The sequence below is a fragment of the Cuculus canorus genome, chromosome 12 (assembly GCF_017976375.1).
Source record: "Cuculus canorus isolate bCucCan1 chromosome 12, bCucCan1.pri, whole genome shotgun sequence".
Lineage (NCBI taxonomy): Eukaryota > Metazoa > Chordata > Aves > Cuculiformes > Cuculidae > Cuculus > Cuculus canorus.
In genome coordinates this window covers 14,158,463-14,170,715 of record NC_071412.1, presented here as the reverse complement: position 1 = coordinate 14,170,715, position 12,253 = coordinate 14,158,463, and the positions used below count along the sequence as shown (strand labels likewise).

At 41.5% G+C, this 12,253-nt stretch overlaps 1 protein-coding gene across 10 annotated transcripts in view; it reads left to right on the top strand.

The window, feature by feature from the left end:
* The window catches only part of MEGF11 (multiple EGF like domains 11), a 291,395-nt gene that overhangs the window by 216,214 nt on the left and 62,928 nt on the right, over positions 1-12,253 (top strand). The gene's annotated exons all lie outside the window — the stretch shown is intronic.

Here is a 12,253-nt window from a genome sequence, read left to right as displayed (position 1 = left end):
TTTGAAGGAATTTGAAGTATCATTGCCTGTAGGTGTTTTCTAAACACTCAAGGTTGATAAATACAAAATTATCAGAACATTCCCTCTCCTCTACATATTTTCTTTCATCTTTCTTCTAAAAGTATCATCCTTCACCACTTCAGAAGGAAGCAAGAAAAAATGAGTGAGACTTCTTTGTCTTATAAGCCCCTGGTTCGGCTATTTTATGAATTTCACAAAATTCTTCCTATAAAACATGAATTTAAGGTTGGAGGTAGCGGATCTGTTTGGGGAGCTTTAACTCATTTAAATGATCCGTTTCTCTTTGCGATAATTCCAAAAGTACTTCAGTGGAAGCTCATTCAGAGCAACAGGGCACCTCATCAAAAGGTTTAAAAAGAAAAGACGAGGGGAAAAAACTTCAATAGAGCCTGTGTCCTTTTATCCTTGATTTACTGAGTATATCAGTTACCCCCCTTTGTTAAGAGCTCTTTTCATTTATAGGTATAAAATAAATTCAACCATTTTATCAAGATGTTCTTGTTACTAACCACCAGTATAAATTTTCCTTGCTGTAGGTGGGGAGAAGGTTTTCTGGCACAGCAGTTGTCCAATTAACTGGAGTATTGCAGGCTACAGAAATAGTTTGCCCAGTCTCGTTTCATGCACAAGGAAGATTCATTTTCTTCTCACTTGTTTTCTATCCATATTCATAATCCCATGTCTCAAAACCATAGTGAATGGCTGGCAGCCATGGCAATGGGTACACAAAAGGCATCCGTACTGTGCAGGTCGGTTTGAGCATAGCCTGTAGCTGGGAGTGAGTGAATTATTAATTAATAATAAAAGTAAAACAAGTTGTCCTATAAGTAGTGGATCTAAAAGAGCCTTGTTTTCCACCAATTTCTGTCCTTAGTCCCCTGGCCTTTCCTACCCCACTGTGGTAACCCCGTCCCTCTATCAGGTCTCCTGTGACACTTTAGCTAGCAAAGGACGCTCAGATGGGTTCATGGACCTCTAATTCACATAATCCCCTCCTTGCATAACCAGGTTATAAGTACCATGCATCTCATTCCCTAAGAAGGAAAGGATTTTTCCTAAACAAAGACTGAATATTAAGGCATGACGTGGAAGAAATTGATTCCCTTGCTTCCGGCCTTTGAACTCTTTCTTGTTTATTGGTTTTTCCTTTGTTTCCCCTCTATTATTCAGAAGTTCTTGTAGGCTTCATTTTAAGATGTTTGGGACTACCCCTCTGTAGCCTTAAATGGTTCCTCAGAGGTGACATAGGCAACAGCAAGGCAAAACCAGCCCAGGAGGGCTTGTGCTGGGGATCCAAGAAGCAGAACCAGAGAGAAAGTCCTTGCTTGGATACAGAGAGAGTAGTGGGATTCAGGTGAGGAAACAACAAAAAGACTTGGCAGTTTCAAAGTGTTCTGAAGAGTTTTGAGAAGATCGTTTTGTCGAAGTCAGCAAGAAGGAAATACAGTCTCTTGGATAACAGATATCGATGTGACCTTTAGGTCCAGAGGTAAAGCGAAAGACAAGGATATGCGAAATTCAACTAAAATAAGTTTAAAAAATGGGAGATATAACTACCTCTGAATTGCACCTTGATATCTCTTGTCATTGGTGACCTCTGAATTTTCTTGCCCACTCCTCTATGCATACAAGAGCACATATTTATGTGTGTAAAATGGCTGTACTTATATATTTTTGTAGGCCTTTGGGACTAATAACAGACTATAAAGTTTTGTGTCCCTAGGCACCTAGGTTTGATCCAGGCCAGGTCAGTGCAGATTGAAAATTATCTTCTCTTGGCTGTGCAGTGGCCTGCATGAAATGACTTTGGTCTCAGTCCAGCTCCCTGTGGATCAGTATGTACATCACAAACCCCATTTCTATCAGCAGTGACTGGCAAATATGCTGGCAGGCGGAGCCGCTTTACCTTCACAATCCATTGCTTCAGGTCAAGCTTGGTAGTGTGGCCGTGTGATCCATTTCAAAGCCCCTGTAGGACATTTTCTGGGGACAAAGAGCACAGGTACTCAGAGGTTTTGGAACAGCACCCTTCGTAAGCATCGCAGGGCCACCCAGATTGTGCTGCATCTTTGTTAAATGGCAAGCGCCTTTCTGAAAAGTTGACCCACTTCTGAGATGGCCTTGCTACATGTAGACTGGGAAACAATGAATATCACCTCACTGCAAAGAAACTGGATGTGGGCTAAAACCAGTATTTCAGTAATGACTCATGAACGGATTCTTCTGGCTCTGCTGTATTACAGGAAAAGATATCCTGCATTCAGATCCCAATGGGGAAGATCATTATGAGGAGGCCACCTGTGTATTCCCAGGCTTTCAGCTTAAGCTGCTCCCCTGTTGATTCTTATATCAATGAATCAGGTGCTTGCTGCCTATTAGGTTTGTTGGTGTTCTCCCCCTGGAGCTCCTATTGACCGATTAGACATTTCTGCTGGAGTGCCGGCAGCCACAGCGTTTAGGAGCCTGTGTTTTCCTAAACCCTGACAGTGTTCATGTCAGCGCCTGGCTGCATGAGCCTTAATGAAGGGTCTTCTCTCACTTCAGGGCATTTGTTGTATGCTTTTGAGCAGGTGAGCTATTGTACCAGAGTATTTAACAAGGTCATTGGATGCACCAGACACAGTGGGTCTCCTTCAGTTGTGGAAACTACTTCCCTTTCTTTGAATTGAATGGAATTTTCCAACCCTTTTATGAACTACTTCTATTTAACTTTGTTTGCTCATTCTCTACTAGCTCCAGAAATTGTCTGTGACAGCTCAAATTCTACTTTGTCAGCCCAAGCTTACCTGGACACAACTGCTAACTTCGATAAGATTGTCCCAGATATACAAGAACAGTTTGTCTCAATGACTGCCTCTACTAATAAGAACTTATTCAGTCACACACAGGGTCTATAATTTGATAAGAACTGTGAGCAAATCCCAAGTCTCGCCTTCTTTCTTCTTAGATTTCATTTTACTTCTGGGCTCTGCTGCAGTTTTATTTACCTGAATAACTCCGAAGTTTTTGTAAGTGGGTCCAAAGGAACCAACTTCATGTAGAAAGCCTGAATGACTTTGCCTTTGTTGCTAGTTGACATATTTCCTGTATTTTATCCTTAATTGGCAATGTGGCTATGCCAAGTTATGTTTCCGTTTCTGTAGCCTCATTTGCAATCGAAGAAGCTCAATACTCTGTTCAGACCCAGTTATTTGATCTGAATTTTGCAGAGGAATAAACTGCTTGCCAGTAGCAGTGTCTCTTCATCTATTAAGCTTCTAAATGTATATACCTGTATCCACGTTATCTGTGGATCTCTGCATGAAAGGGTTGGTAGCTGACTCTCCTGGTAGTTCAAATTGCAAACTTCCTTCATTAAAACCACCAAAGTATTGGATTGAAGTCACAGAATAGTTTTTAATTTTATCTGTCTCTAACTATACTGTCAAAGGGAAAGACTTTATCCTTTATGAACAGACGTATAAACGGAACATCCTAGTGTATTTTCTTATGATGAAGAGTAACAGAAAGTTTAGCAGATCTTGGACTCTCTTGCTTTAGGATTTTTGTTTTAGGAAAACCTGGGGAAGTTTGAAGGGGAGATCTGTTTATCTGCCTGTCTATGATGTCCAGGTTATTTACCAGCTTTTCAGAAGGGACATTACAAGTCCCATTAGCTTAAAGTTGACAATGAATGTTATTCATTTAATGCCATAATATATCTTCTATTTTAGATGCTTTCTTTTTTTGCCTTGATCCTTTCGCACAGTATCATGCAGCTCAGAACCAAGGTCAACCACAGGCATTAGCATCGTCAGCCCCATACCTGAATATTTTCCATCCACGCTGCTGCTTCTGTGGCTTCAGTGCTCTTAGCAAGAGACCAGCTGAGGATTCCTGCTGTGTACAGCACATTTAACTCCTCCTGGACTCAATCCATCCAGTCTGTGTGAACAAGAGTTCAGGCATGCACTGATGTCCTGAACTTCCTTGGCAGCTTCTGCTACAGAAAGATGCAGGTCTCAGCTAGTGACCACGCCGGTGAGTGCAGACAGTGTGCGTGGGGGGGGAAGTTTAGGTTTCAGACTGTGCGTGGACATTGTCCATAGTTGTATAGTACAGCTGTAGAAGAATGCTGGAAGAAAGCTTGCAAATTATGCAAGACTATTGGGATTGTCCAATATAAAGCTGGAAGCAAATTTGGGGAAAGGATTTGTGTTTCTGAATGACTGGGTGGGTTGAATTTCAGTGTTCAAAAATGCGGAGTGATAGACAACAGGAAAATAATGTTAAGTAAACACACAAAAAGTGAGTTTTGATTTAATTCCTACCATGCAGGGAAAGAGATCAGGCAATCACAGTGGATAGTTTTCCAAAAAACTCAAATGAGTGCTTGGCAGCAGTCAAAAAACAAGCAAACGCAGACAGAATAGTTAGAATGGTCAGGAAGAGAACAAAACAGCATGGAAAAAGCATTTTTCTGGTATTGTATAAATCTATAATATATCTAAATCTCACGCTACTGCCTATAGTTTGGCTGATTCCTGTTTACAAAGGATATAATGGAAGTAGCAAATGGTGGCAAAGATAATCTTTAATATGAGATAGCTTCTATACAAAGAAAGACTCAATAAGCAAGAACACAGCTCAGAAAACAGATGGCTGAGGGGGACACGATAGAGATCAATGGAACTGTGCATGGTGCATAGAACATGAGTGGTTGGAATGGTTATTTACTATTTCTAATAACATGGGAACAAGGGGCAACCAATTAAATGATTGCACAGCAGGTTTAAAGACAAAGATAGTGCTTTTCAGAGAATGCGTAATTAAATTGTGAAATGGCTCCCATAAAATGAGAATTAAAGTGCAATGATTTTGCTTAGAAAAGGGGTCATGGAGGGTAGATATGTGAGAGGTCTCTTACACCATGGGGGAAGGAGGGGATTGCCTGATTGCTATTTATCACAGTATAAGAAGTTTCCCAATTAAAAATTGGGCAGTGGATTTCAGGCAAACAGAGAACCTTTGTATTCGTAATTAAACTGTGGATCTTCTTGCAGAGAATGTCATAGAGGCTTAAAGTATAAATGATAGTTTTTATTTCCTGGGTTTGCTGATGTCCTTTTGGCAGAACTGTTCACTGGCAGCCAGAGCCCCGATTTATTATTGCAAAAAAGTCAGGAGGTCTCAATTGTTCTACAAGGTAAATCTTGGACTGTGCTGCTAAGGCTGTGTGGATGGAACAGAAGCCATATGTGATTTCCAGACAAAGTTACTCCCGTAAAATAGCTGGTGCAGAATTGTCATTGCCAGGTCTGATTGCTCACTCTGAAGTAGTCTGTACTGCGCTGAAAAGCTTCTCCCTGTTTCCAAATGGCTTAGGCTCCTTTTAGCCACTGATCTGTTCTGCCCGGATCTGAGAAAAGAAATGATGGAATTGCATGTGTGTTAAAACCTTTCCTTTACCATAGGGAGAACTCCAGTTCAGATCTCCATTAAAAAAATAAAACCAACCCAAACAAACAGAAGAAAACAGCTTTTATTGTCTTTACCAGTAGTGTTCAAGAACCGCAATTTAGTAGTTCAGTATACTTAGCTGGCTTCTGTCCTGCAGTTTGGACACGAGTAGCTTGTTAAGTGCCTCATGAAGAGCACGTGTACCAAGTACAGACTTCTCAGGCATGTAAATACTTTCCACTGACTTGAAATAATTCACATTATGTTGGGGGCATTTTACCTTTTGAGACACTTAATTGTAATTTGTGATCAAAGTTGATTATTTGAGCCCCACAGATGTTTGACTCTTGATAGCTTCCCCAGAGTTAAGTTTAAAATACTCTGAGAGTTTATTCCCTGCCTCACCTGAGTGAATCTGAAGTGGCCCTATTCCAGATTTCAATTGCTTTAACTAAGGAGGACTCAGTTATCCAGCTGGCCCCGTAATGTATATTAGTAATCCTCCTGAGATAGGCGTGATTGACCTGCCTTGATAATGTATCTTCCCATTAACTAAATCCAAGCCCATGTATTACAGATGTTTTCATTTCCACCTGGAGTATCTTGGTCCGTAAACAATCTGCCCAGCTCCACTGTGAACACAAGTAGGAGTTTATTTTTACATCTTGCCCTTATGTCGCTGACTGCTGGGACTGGCCAAGCCCTGCCCACCCATCCCGTTTATCTGAACGCCGACCTCCACCGTGGTGTTTGATGCGTGCGTGGCTGTGTTGCTTGCACTGCATTCCGTTGCAGGCTGCCTGTAGGAGGCTGTCCTCTCAGGCGGGATGAGCCGTCTCATTGGATAAAATGTCCCGAGAAAATGATGTAGGAATTGTTTTACCCAGTCTAAATCCAATCTCCTGTTTTTGGAGAGGTCCCTCCTGGTTTAATGTGTTTTGTGATATTTTATTAGGTGAAAAGTGCTGAGTGTATAAAAAACTCTTGTTCAGAGGTTGGTGATCATCTTTTTTACCCTCCACACTACTTGCCTTGTGAATACATTTCATTATGTGATGCTGTATTCATTGCCTCGCTGACACTGAAGTGCTCTGCAGTTAAAGCCTAAATACTAAACCAAGCAGATATTCATGCATTATAAAGTTAGTCTCGATTTCTTTGCCAGCAACAGTGCTCCACTGATTTACAGGAAGCAGGACAGAGGGTGCTAACTCTTGCTTGCTCTCTTTATTGGGTTCTCTTTCTTTTTTTAATGCCCATATTTAGGTTGCTCAAACAGTAGGAGTGGATATTTTAATTGCACATAACTGACTGATATTGAACATATTTTTAGTGCAAACTTGCAAATTATTCTCTGGTGCTGAGGGGAATTAACAGTGCTCACTGACAGAAATCGGGCTCATGTTTGCAGAGCTTTAGTATGCAAAATCCAATTCTTTTAATGCAGTTTTTATTTGTATTTGTTTTTACTTGATTTCATGGAGGCAAAAAACACGTGTCCAGTGTTTCATGACTGGACATGGATCATACGGCACATGCACATGGAAAAAACCCTCTCTGTGTCTGGAATGAGGGCATCCAGGACAGCCCTGCTGCTGTCAGTGTTGTCAGCGCAGCTCATCTCCGTTACCTCTTTCCCATGAGTTGGTGGGATAGAGACATATTTAGACAGGAGACCTGAGGACCCATGCCCTGGATTCCAATTTGAAAGAACCCTGAGCCGATGTGCAGTGGCCGACTCCTTAGGTGCAGAGATCCAGAGTTATGCCAGCAGCAGCCTGTAGCGGCCCAGCGAATGAATTTGGGGTTACAAAATAGGAATCCACGAAGTTCAGCCAAATTTAGTACGAAGAGTTTGGTAAATGGCAACCCATGGTTACCTCTTTGTGGTAACTCTCACAGTCAGTGCTCCCAGCTTCGCTTTTTCATAACAAAGGCTTTGGCTATCACCAGTAAAATGAAATTAAATAGTGTTTACTAAAGCACTATAAGTACTTAAAATTAACATTATTTTTAATAATTTTACTTACTAATCTCTTTATAACAAATAAAGTTTCCATTGTGTTTGTGTGCATCTTTTGCTGAATACTTTTGGTCAAACACCAAATGTAAGAATTATTACCAGGATGACTAATTTTGAACTTGGCATTTACTGCAGAATTTGCTGTATGAATTAGCATATTAGCACAAATTCAGAGGTGAAATAAAATGCTGACATCCATTTGTAAATGTTTGTAAGTCCTTGTAAGAATATAGGAAGCGAGGCAGTTAAGTTCTTCTCCCTTGCGAAGGCAGCGGTTGGTCCTTGCGGCATGGCCAGGTTTACAGTCTGCTCCGAGGACTGTGATGCCCCTGAGGTGCAGATCAGGGCAGGTTTTGCAGATGGCTGTTGCAAGTGCTTTATGATATAATGTAAGACTTTGGCATTCAGGACTGCCAATGGTTGTGTCTTTGGATGAGTCATGAGCTGCAAAGTCACTTTTTAAGCAGAAGAAAGCTCTTTCTCATCCTTTCATCTTACCCCATCTTCTCCCGTAAAAAGGGCAGAGGGAAAAGGAGACTGAATAAGGTCATCAGTGTTCTCGTCGTGCTGTTTGAGATGTATATCAAACTCTAGCAGAGCTACATCATACAAAGTAAAAAGGTGGGTAAAGGAACATTTGTCAGTTGTTACTAACAGTGATTACCTGCAAACCGAACGCTTGGCTTGGTCGGGGCACGAGATCCTTCCCCAACCTTGCTTCTTCATTTTGTCGTTAGCACCAATAATAGCATCTGCAGGGAGTAATTAGTAACACCCAGAGGGGAAAGGGATTCTGCCAGAGGACATCATTATGTCTGGAAAACTAAAGATGCAGTATGGTAAGGTCACGAATAAATTGCTTGAGTCTAAGGTGGAGGAGAAGACCTGTAAAAGTACCAAGTTTCCTACTGGTGCTGCTATGACGAGCGTGCTAATTTCCACTGGAACACCATTAGGGAAATTAGTTTGTTCTGACAGTTTGTGTTGCTGGATACCATATGTTTACCTTGAGGGAATGTTTGTGGAGAACCACTTTGGGTTAATTGTAGATGTCACGATTAAATAAGTAAATATACAGAATTGTATCTGTGATCCGCATCAGCGCACAGACTCTGTACCAGCACACTGCTGTGCCGCGGAATGTGTGCACATATAAATATATACTTCTATGTACTAAATCCGTACCAATCAGCTTATCTGGACACACAGACATCAGGTACAAATAGCAATTGCATTTTGTCTCTCTGATCTGTTTATCGTTCCGTAAGTATGGCACTGCATCCTGCCCTTCTTTCTGTGTAACGCCTGCACTGGGAGCTCTGAGAACTGAGCACGGAGCTTCCCTGGTGCTGGTGCAGCCGCCGCACCTCTGATTCATCTGCGCAAAAAAAGGCTGAGGAGGAGGAGAGGGAGGAAGTCAGAGACCGTTTTAACAGTCTCGCATTAGTTGGAGTCACATTACAGCTTACCAAAGGCTCAAATACTTTGCCTTTTGGGGTTGTCAGTCCCCCTGAAGCGTCTGAGAAGGAGTTGAGGATTTTCAGCACCTTGACAGATTAAACCTTAAGAACACTCAACCAAACCTGTCACATAGATCTTTATCATGCAAACTTGAGGCCAAGTTCAGTAACAGCCCTGTTAAGTCTTCTGCATTGCAGAGGCCTTGAAAAATTGATTTTCTGTTTTGCCACTGAGTTCAGTGGAACCAGGTTTCAGCCCTCCAAGGCAAATTCATTCCTGTAGATTATAGCTACTTTTGAAATTCTTGATTTTATGTCCTTAAATAGTCAAACTTTGAGACAGGCCAGGTATGGGTGCAGCCTTTGCCACATGTTGTTGATCATTGCTGGGTTATTAAATACCCTCACGGTCTGGGATGTCCTTTGTTTTGTATTGAAAATACATTTAATGGATTTAAAGGCCTGATCCAAAGTGTACAGGAATAAATACAAATCTTTGTATTGAACACCAGAAAAGGATTTCAGAGGGAGTTGGTCATTGTTTACAGCAGGAGTGTATTTTTAACAGAAACCAGAAATCTAATCTGTTAGGGCAGCATTAATCCAAGGAAAACACTTCATGAGTTGTCCAGAGCTTGTTAACACAGCTCACACCTAAGGCAGCAGGGTGGATTTGGGCTCTACTAATATTGTACAATAATAATTTTTGAGGAAGAAAATCTTTCCCTCGCCCTGAACAGAAACAAGACATATTATTGACTGCCATCCGGAAAGATGTATGCGCTGGCCCTCATGAGTCTATTAATATTTGATGCTGATGGATGTGAGCTGGCAGCCTGAGTTATTAATGGAGTTTGGTTCCTTGGTCCTAACCCTCAATACATAGGGGAGAATTAACAATAACAAGAACTGCATGCTCAAACATCTTGTGGTGCTAGAAAGGTCTGTCATTTCATTTCAGCAACAATTAGTATTTCTGAAGCACTTACAGGTGTGGAAGGTCATACAGGTGGTGTTGGCTATGCAGCCAACACCAGTCATTTCAATTCAGAGTTGACTCTTTAGGGTCTCTGGGGTCACAGATGCCCCACTTGTATCTTTGCTGTGTTGGGATGCTCCCATCAGAGTTGGATTTCAAACATAACAAGGCCCACTCCTGTTGGCTTCTGAGCAGCTGCGTGGAGCTGTGGTCCCTCTCACAGACTGGGGGCTGCGGAGGTGGAATGCAGAGCAAAGGGCAGGAACATGCTGCTTTACACACAATATAAGGCATCTACTAGACCTGGCCCTGATCCCACATTCTGTAAAGGGAGTTTTTCCAGCAGTTATGTTAGAATCAGATTTGACCCCTGAAATTAGGAAATAATACACTAGGTAGATTTCAGGGTTGTATTTTGATAAACTGAGCCTTCTAAGTGAAAACAATAAGAAAATCAAGTACTTTTGAAAGTTTGTGATGTCCATATGGATCTTTCTGACTTGGAAAATAGAGAGGTAAAATACTAAGTTATTTATAGCTAAATTTCTTAATATAGCTTTGACATTTTCAGGGAGGGGTGTTTGATTGAATTAACTACTCCTTCCTATCATGTACACCACATCCAGGCATTTCACTACTCTCATTAACCTCCCGATCTTAGTAGAAGAAAGAATAATCAACATAAGGAGCACAGCTGTTGATTAATTTTACTAAATAGGACAGGAATATAAAGTACTATATTGCAAGAGGGAAGATTCAATACACAACATTTGAAATTAGTTTAATAGAATATATAACTCATTAACCACTGGATAGACGTGCGCTGCAGCATTATTCACTTGAGCAGGTGGTGAGATGCAGCTGGAATTTACCTATCTTTAATGGCACCTGAATGCATTTAGTTTGGTAGGTCATCCTCCCAAATCAAGTTCAAAATGTTAATAACGGGGTGTGCATTTATAATTAATAAAATCTTACAGACAGTGCTATAGTTCAAGTGCATTTTCCTCTTATGTAATTAAGAAGTTAAGTGTGTTTGGCAGTTGTCACTCAGAGAGCTCTGAAGGTCTTGCTCATCAAACTGGGGGATAGAAATCTCATTAAGCCGGTTGTTAAGGTTTGTTTGCAAAGTAAGTGTGGGTAAGGTGGACAGCCAAAAGGACCAACCTCTGTTAGTCCATGAAGTGTAGTATATTAAAGTGAATGCCAAAACTCAAGGGCATATTGAATAAAGATGAAACAACCTCCTGTTTAGCTTATGTATGTACCTTTCCTTTGGGTTACCCGAAGTGTCTGTGTCTCCACACAAAATAAAGAGTACACAAAGCCGCTGCATCCGCACCAGCCTGTTCTGCCGATGACCAGGGAGAATGTACACGTAAAGTGAGTTGCTCTGCAGTCACGGGAGTCAGCGGAGGAACTGGAAATGCACTTTCTGCTTGTACCCAGATGCTGCTTTAGTTAATCTGGTTCCCAAGGGGATATTGTAGCTCCGCATCACTGTTCTACTTTCCTATCCAAAGGAATTTTCTTTTGCTTCTAGATCCCTAGTTCAAATCCAGATAAGGTCAGTTGTCATAGAGATTATTAGCAGGACCAGCAGTTCTGTGTTGTACATGAAATGAGTTGGGAGTTTCATTCACACAAGATACAGCTTTCTAAGTGGCACTAATTGGCTGTCTAATTGTCAGGCACAGGATTGATTAGGCGTGGAGACTGAGTGCCCCTCTGCCATCCCGCTCGTCTCTGGGTTCCTGTAGCTCATTCTGTAGCCATGCTGGCAGGGTAATGAGGGGCAGCGTGCTTTGCATTTTCTGGCTGCCAAGACAGCACCTTTTACTGCCAGGCCTTTTTTGGGGGGGGCTTGTTTTACTCCACGAAGGTCAAAGATAGCATCTTTTACAAACGCTGCTTTCACTCAAAAGTCAGAGGCTTGTAGGCTTTACTTCTGAGCCGTGTGTATTTTAACTGTTTCTTTTACTTCCCCCTAAACCAAAGTTTTTAGTATGAAATTGGGTGAGTCATATTGGTGCTAGGCAGAACTGCTACAGCAAGCATATGGGGGCTTATGGTGCCCAGAAATATGTTCATATTTCTTTTTACTGTCTCAGTGTCTAATGCTGTGATATACAGGCTGCTGGAGTTACTTGACATGGCATAGGGAAGCTGACATTTTGTGCACTTATCTTCTGATAAATGGATCCTCCTATCAGTGACGCCTCTCACCTGGAAGAATACATTTTGACCAATGTCTTTTCCCCTGAGCAATGGTATAGGTCACACTGTGCAATGTAGTTACAATTTAACTTTGGAGCAGGATAGCTTGCTCTG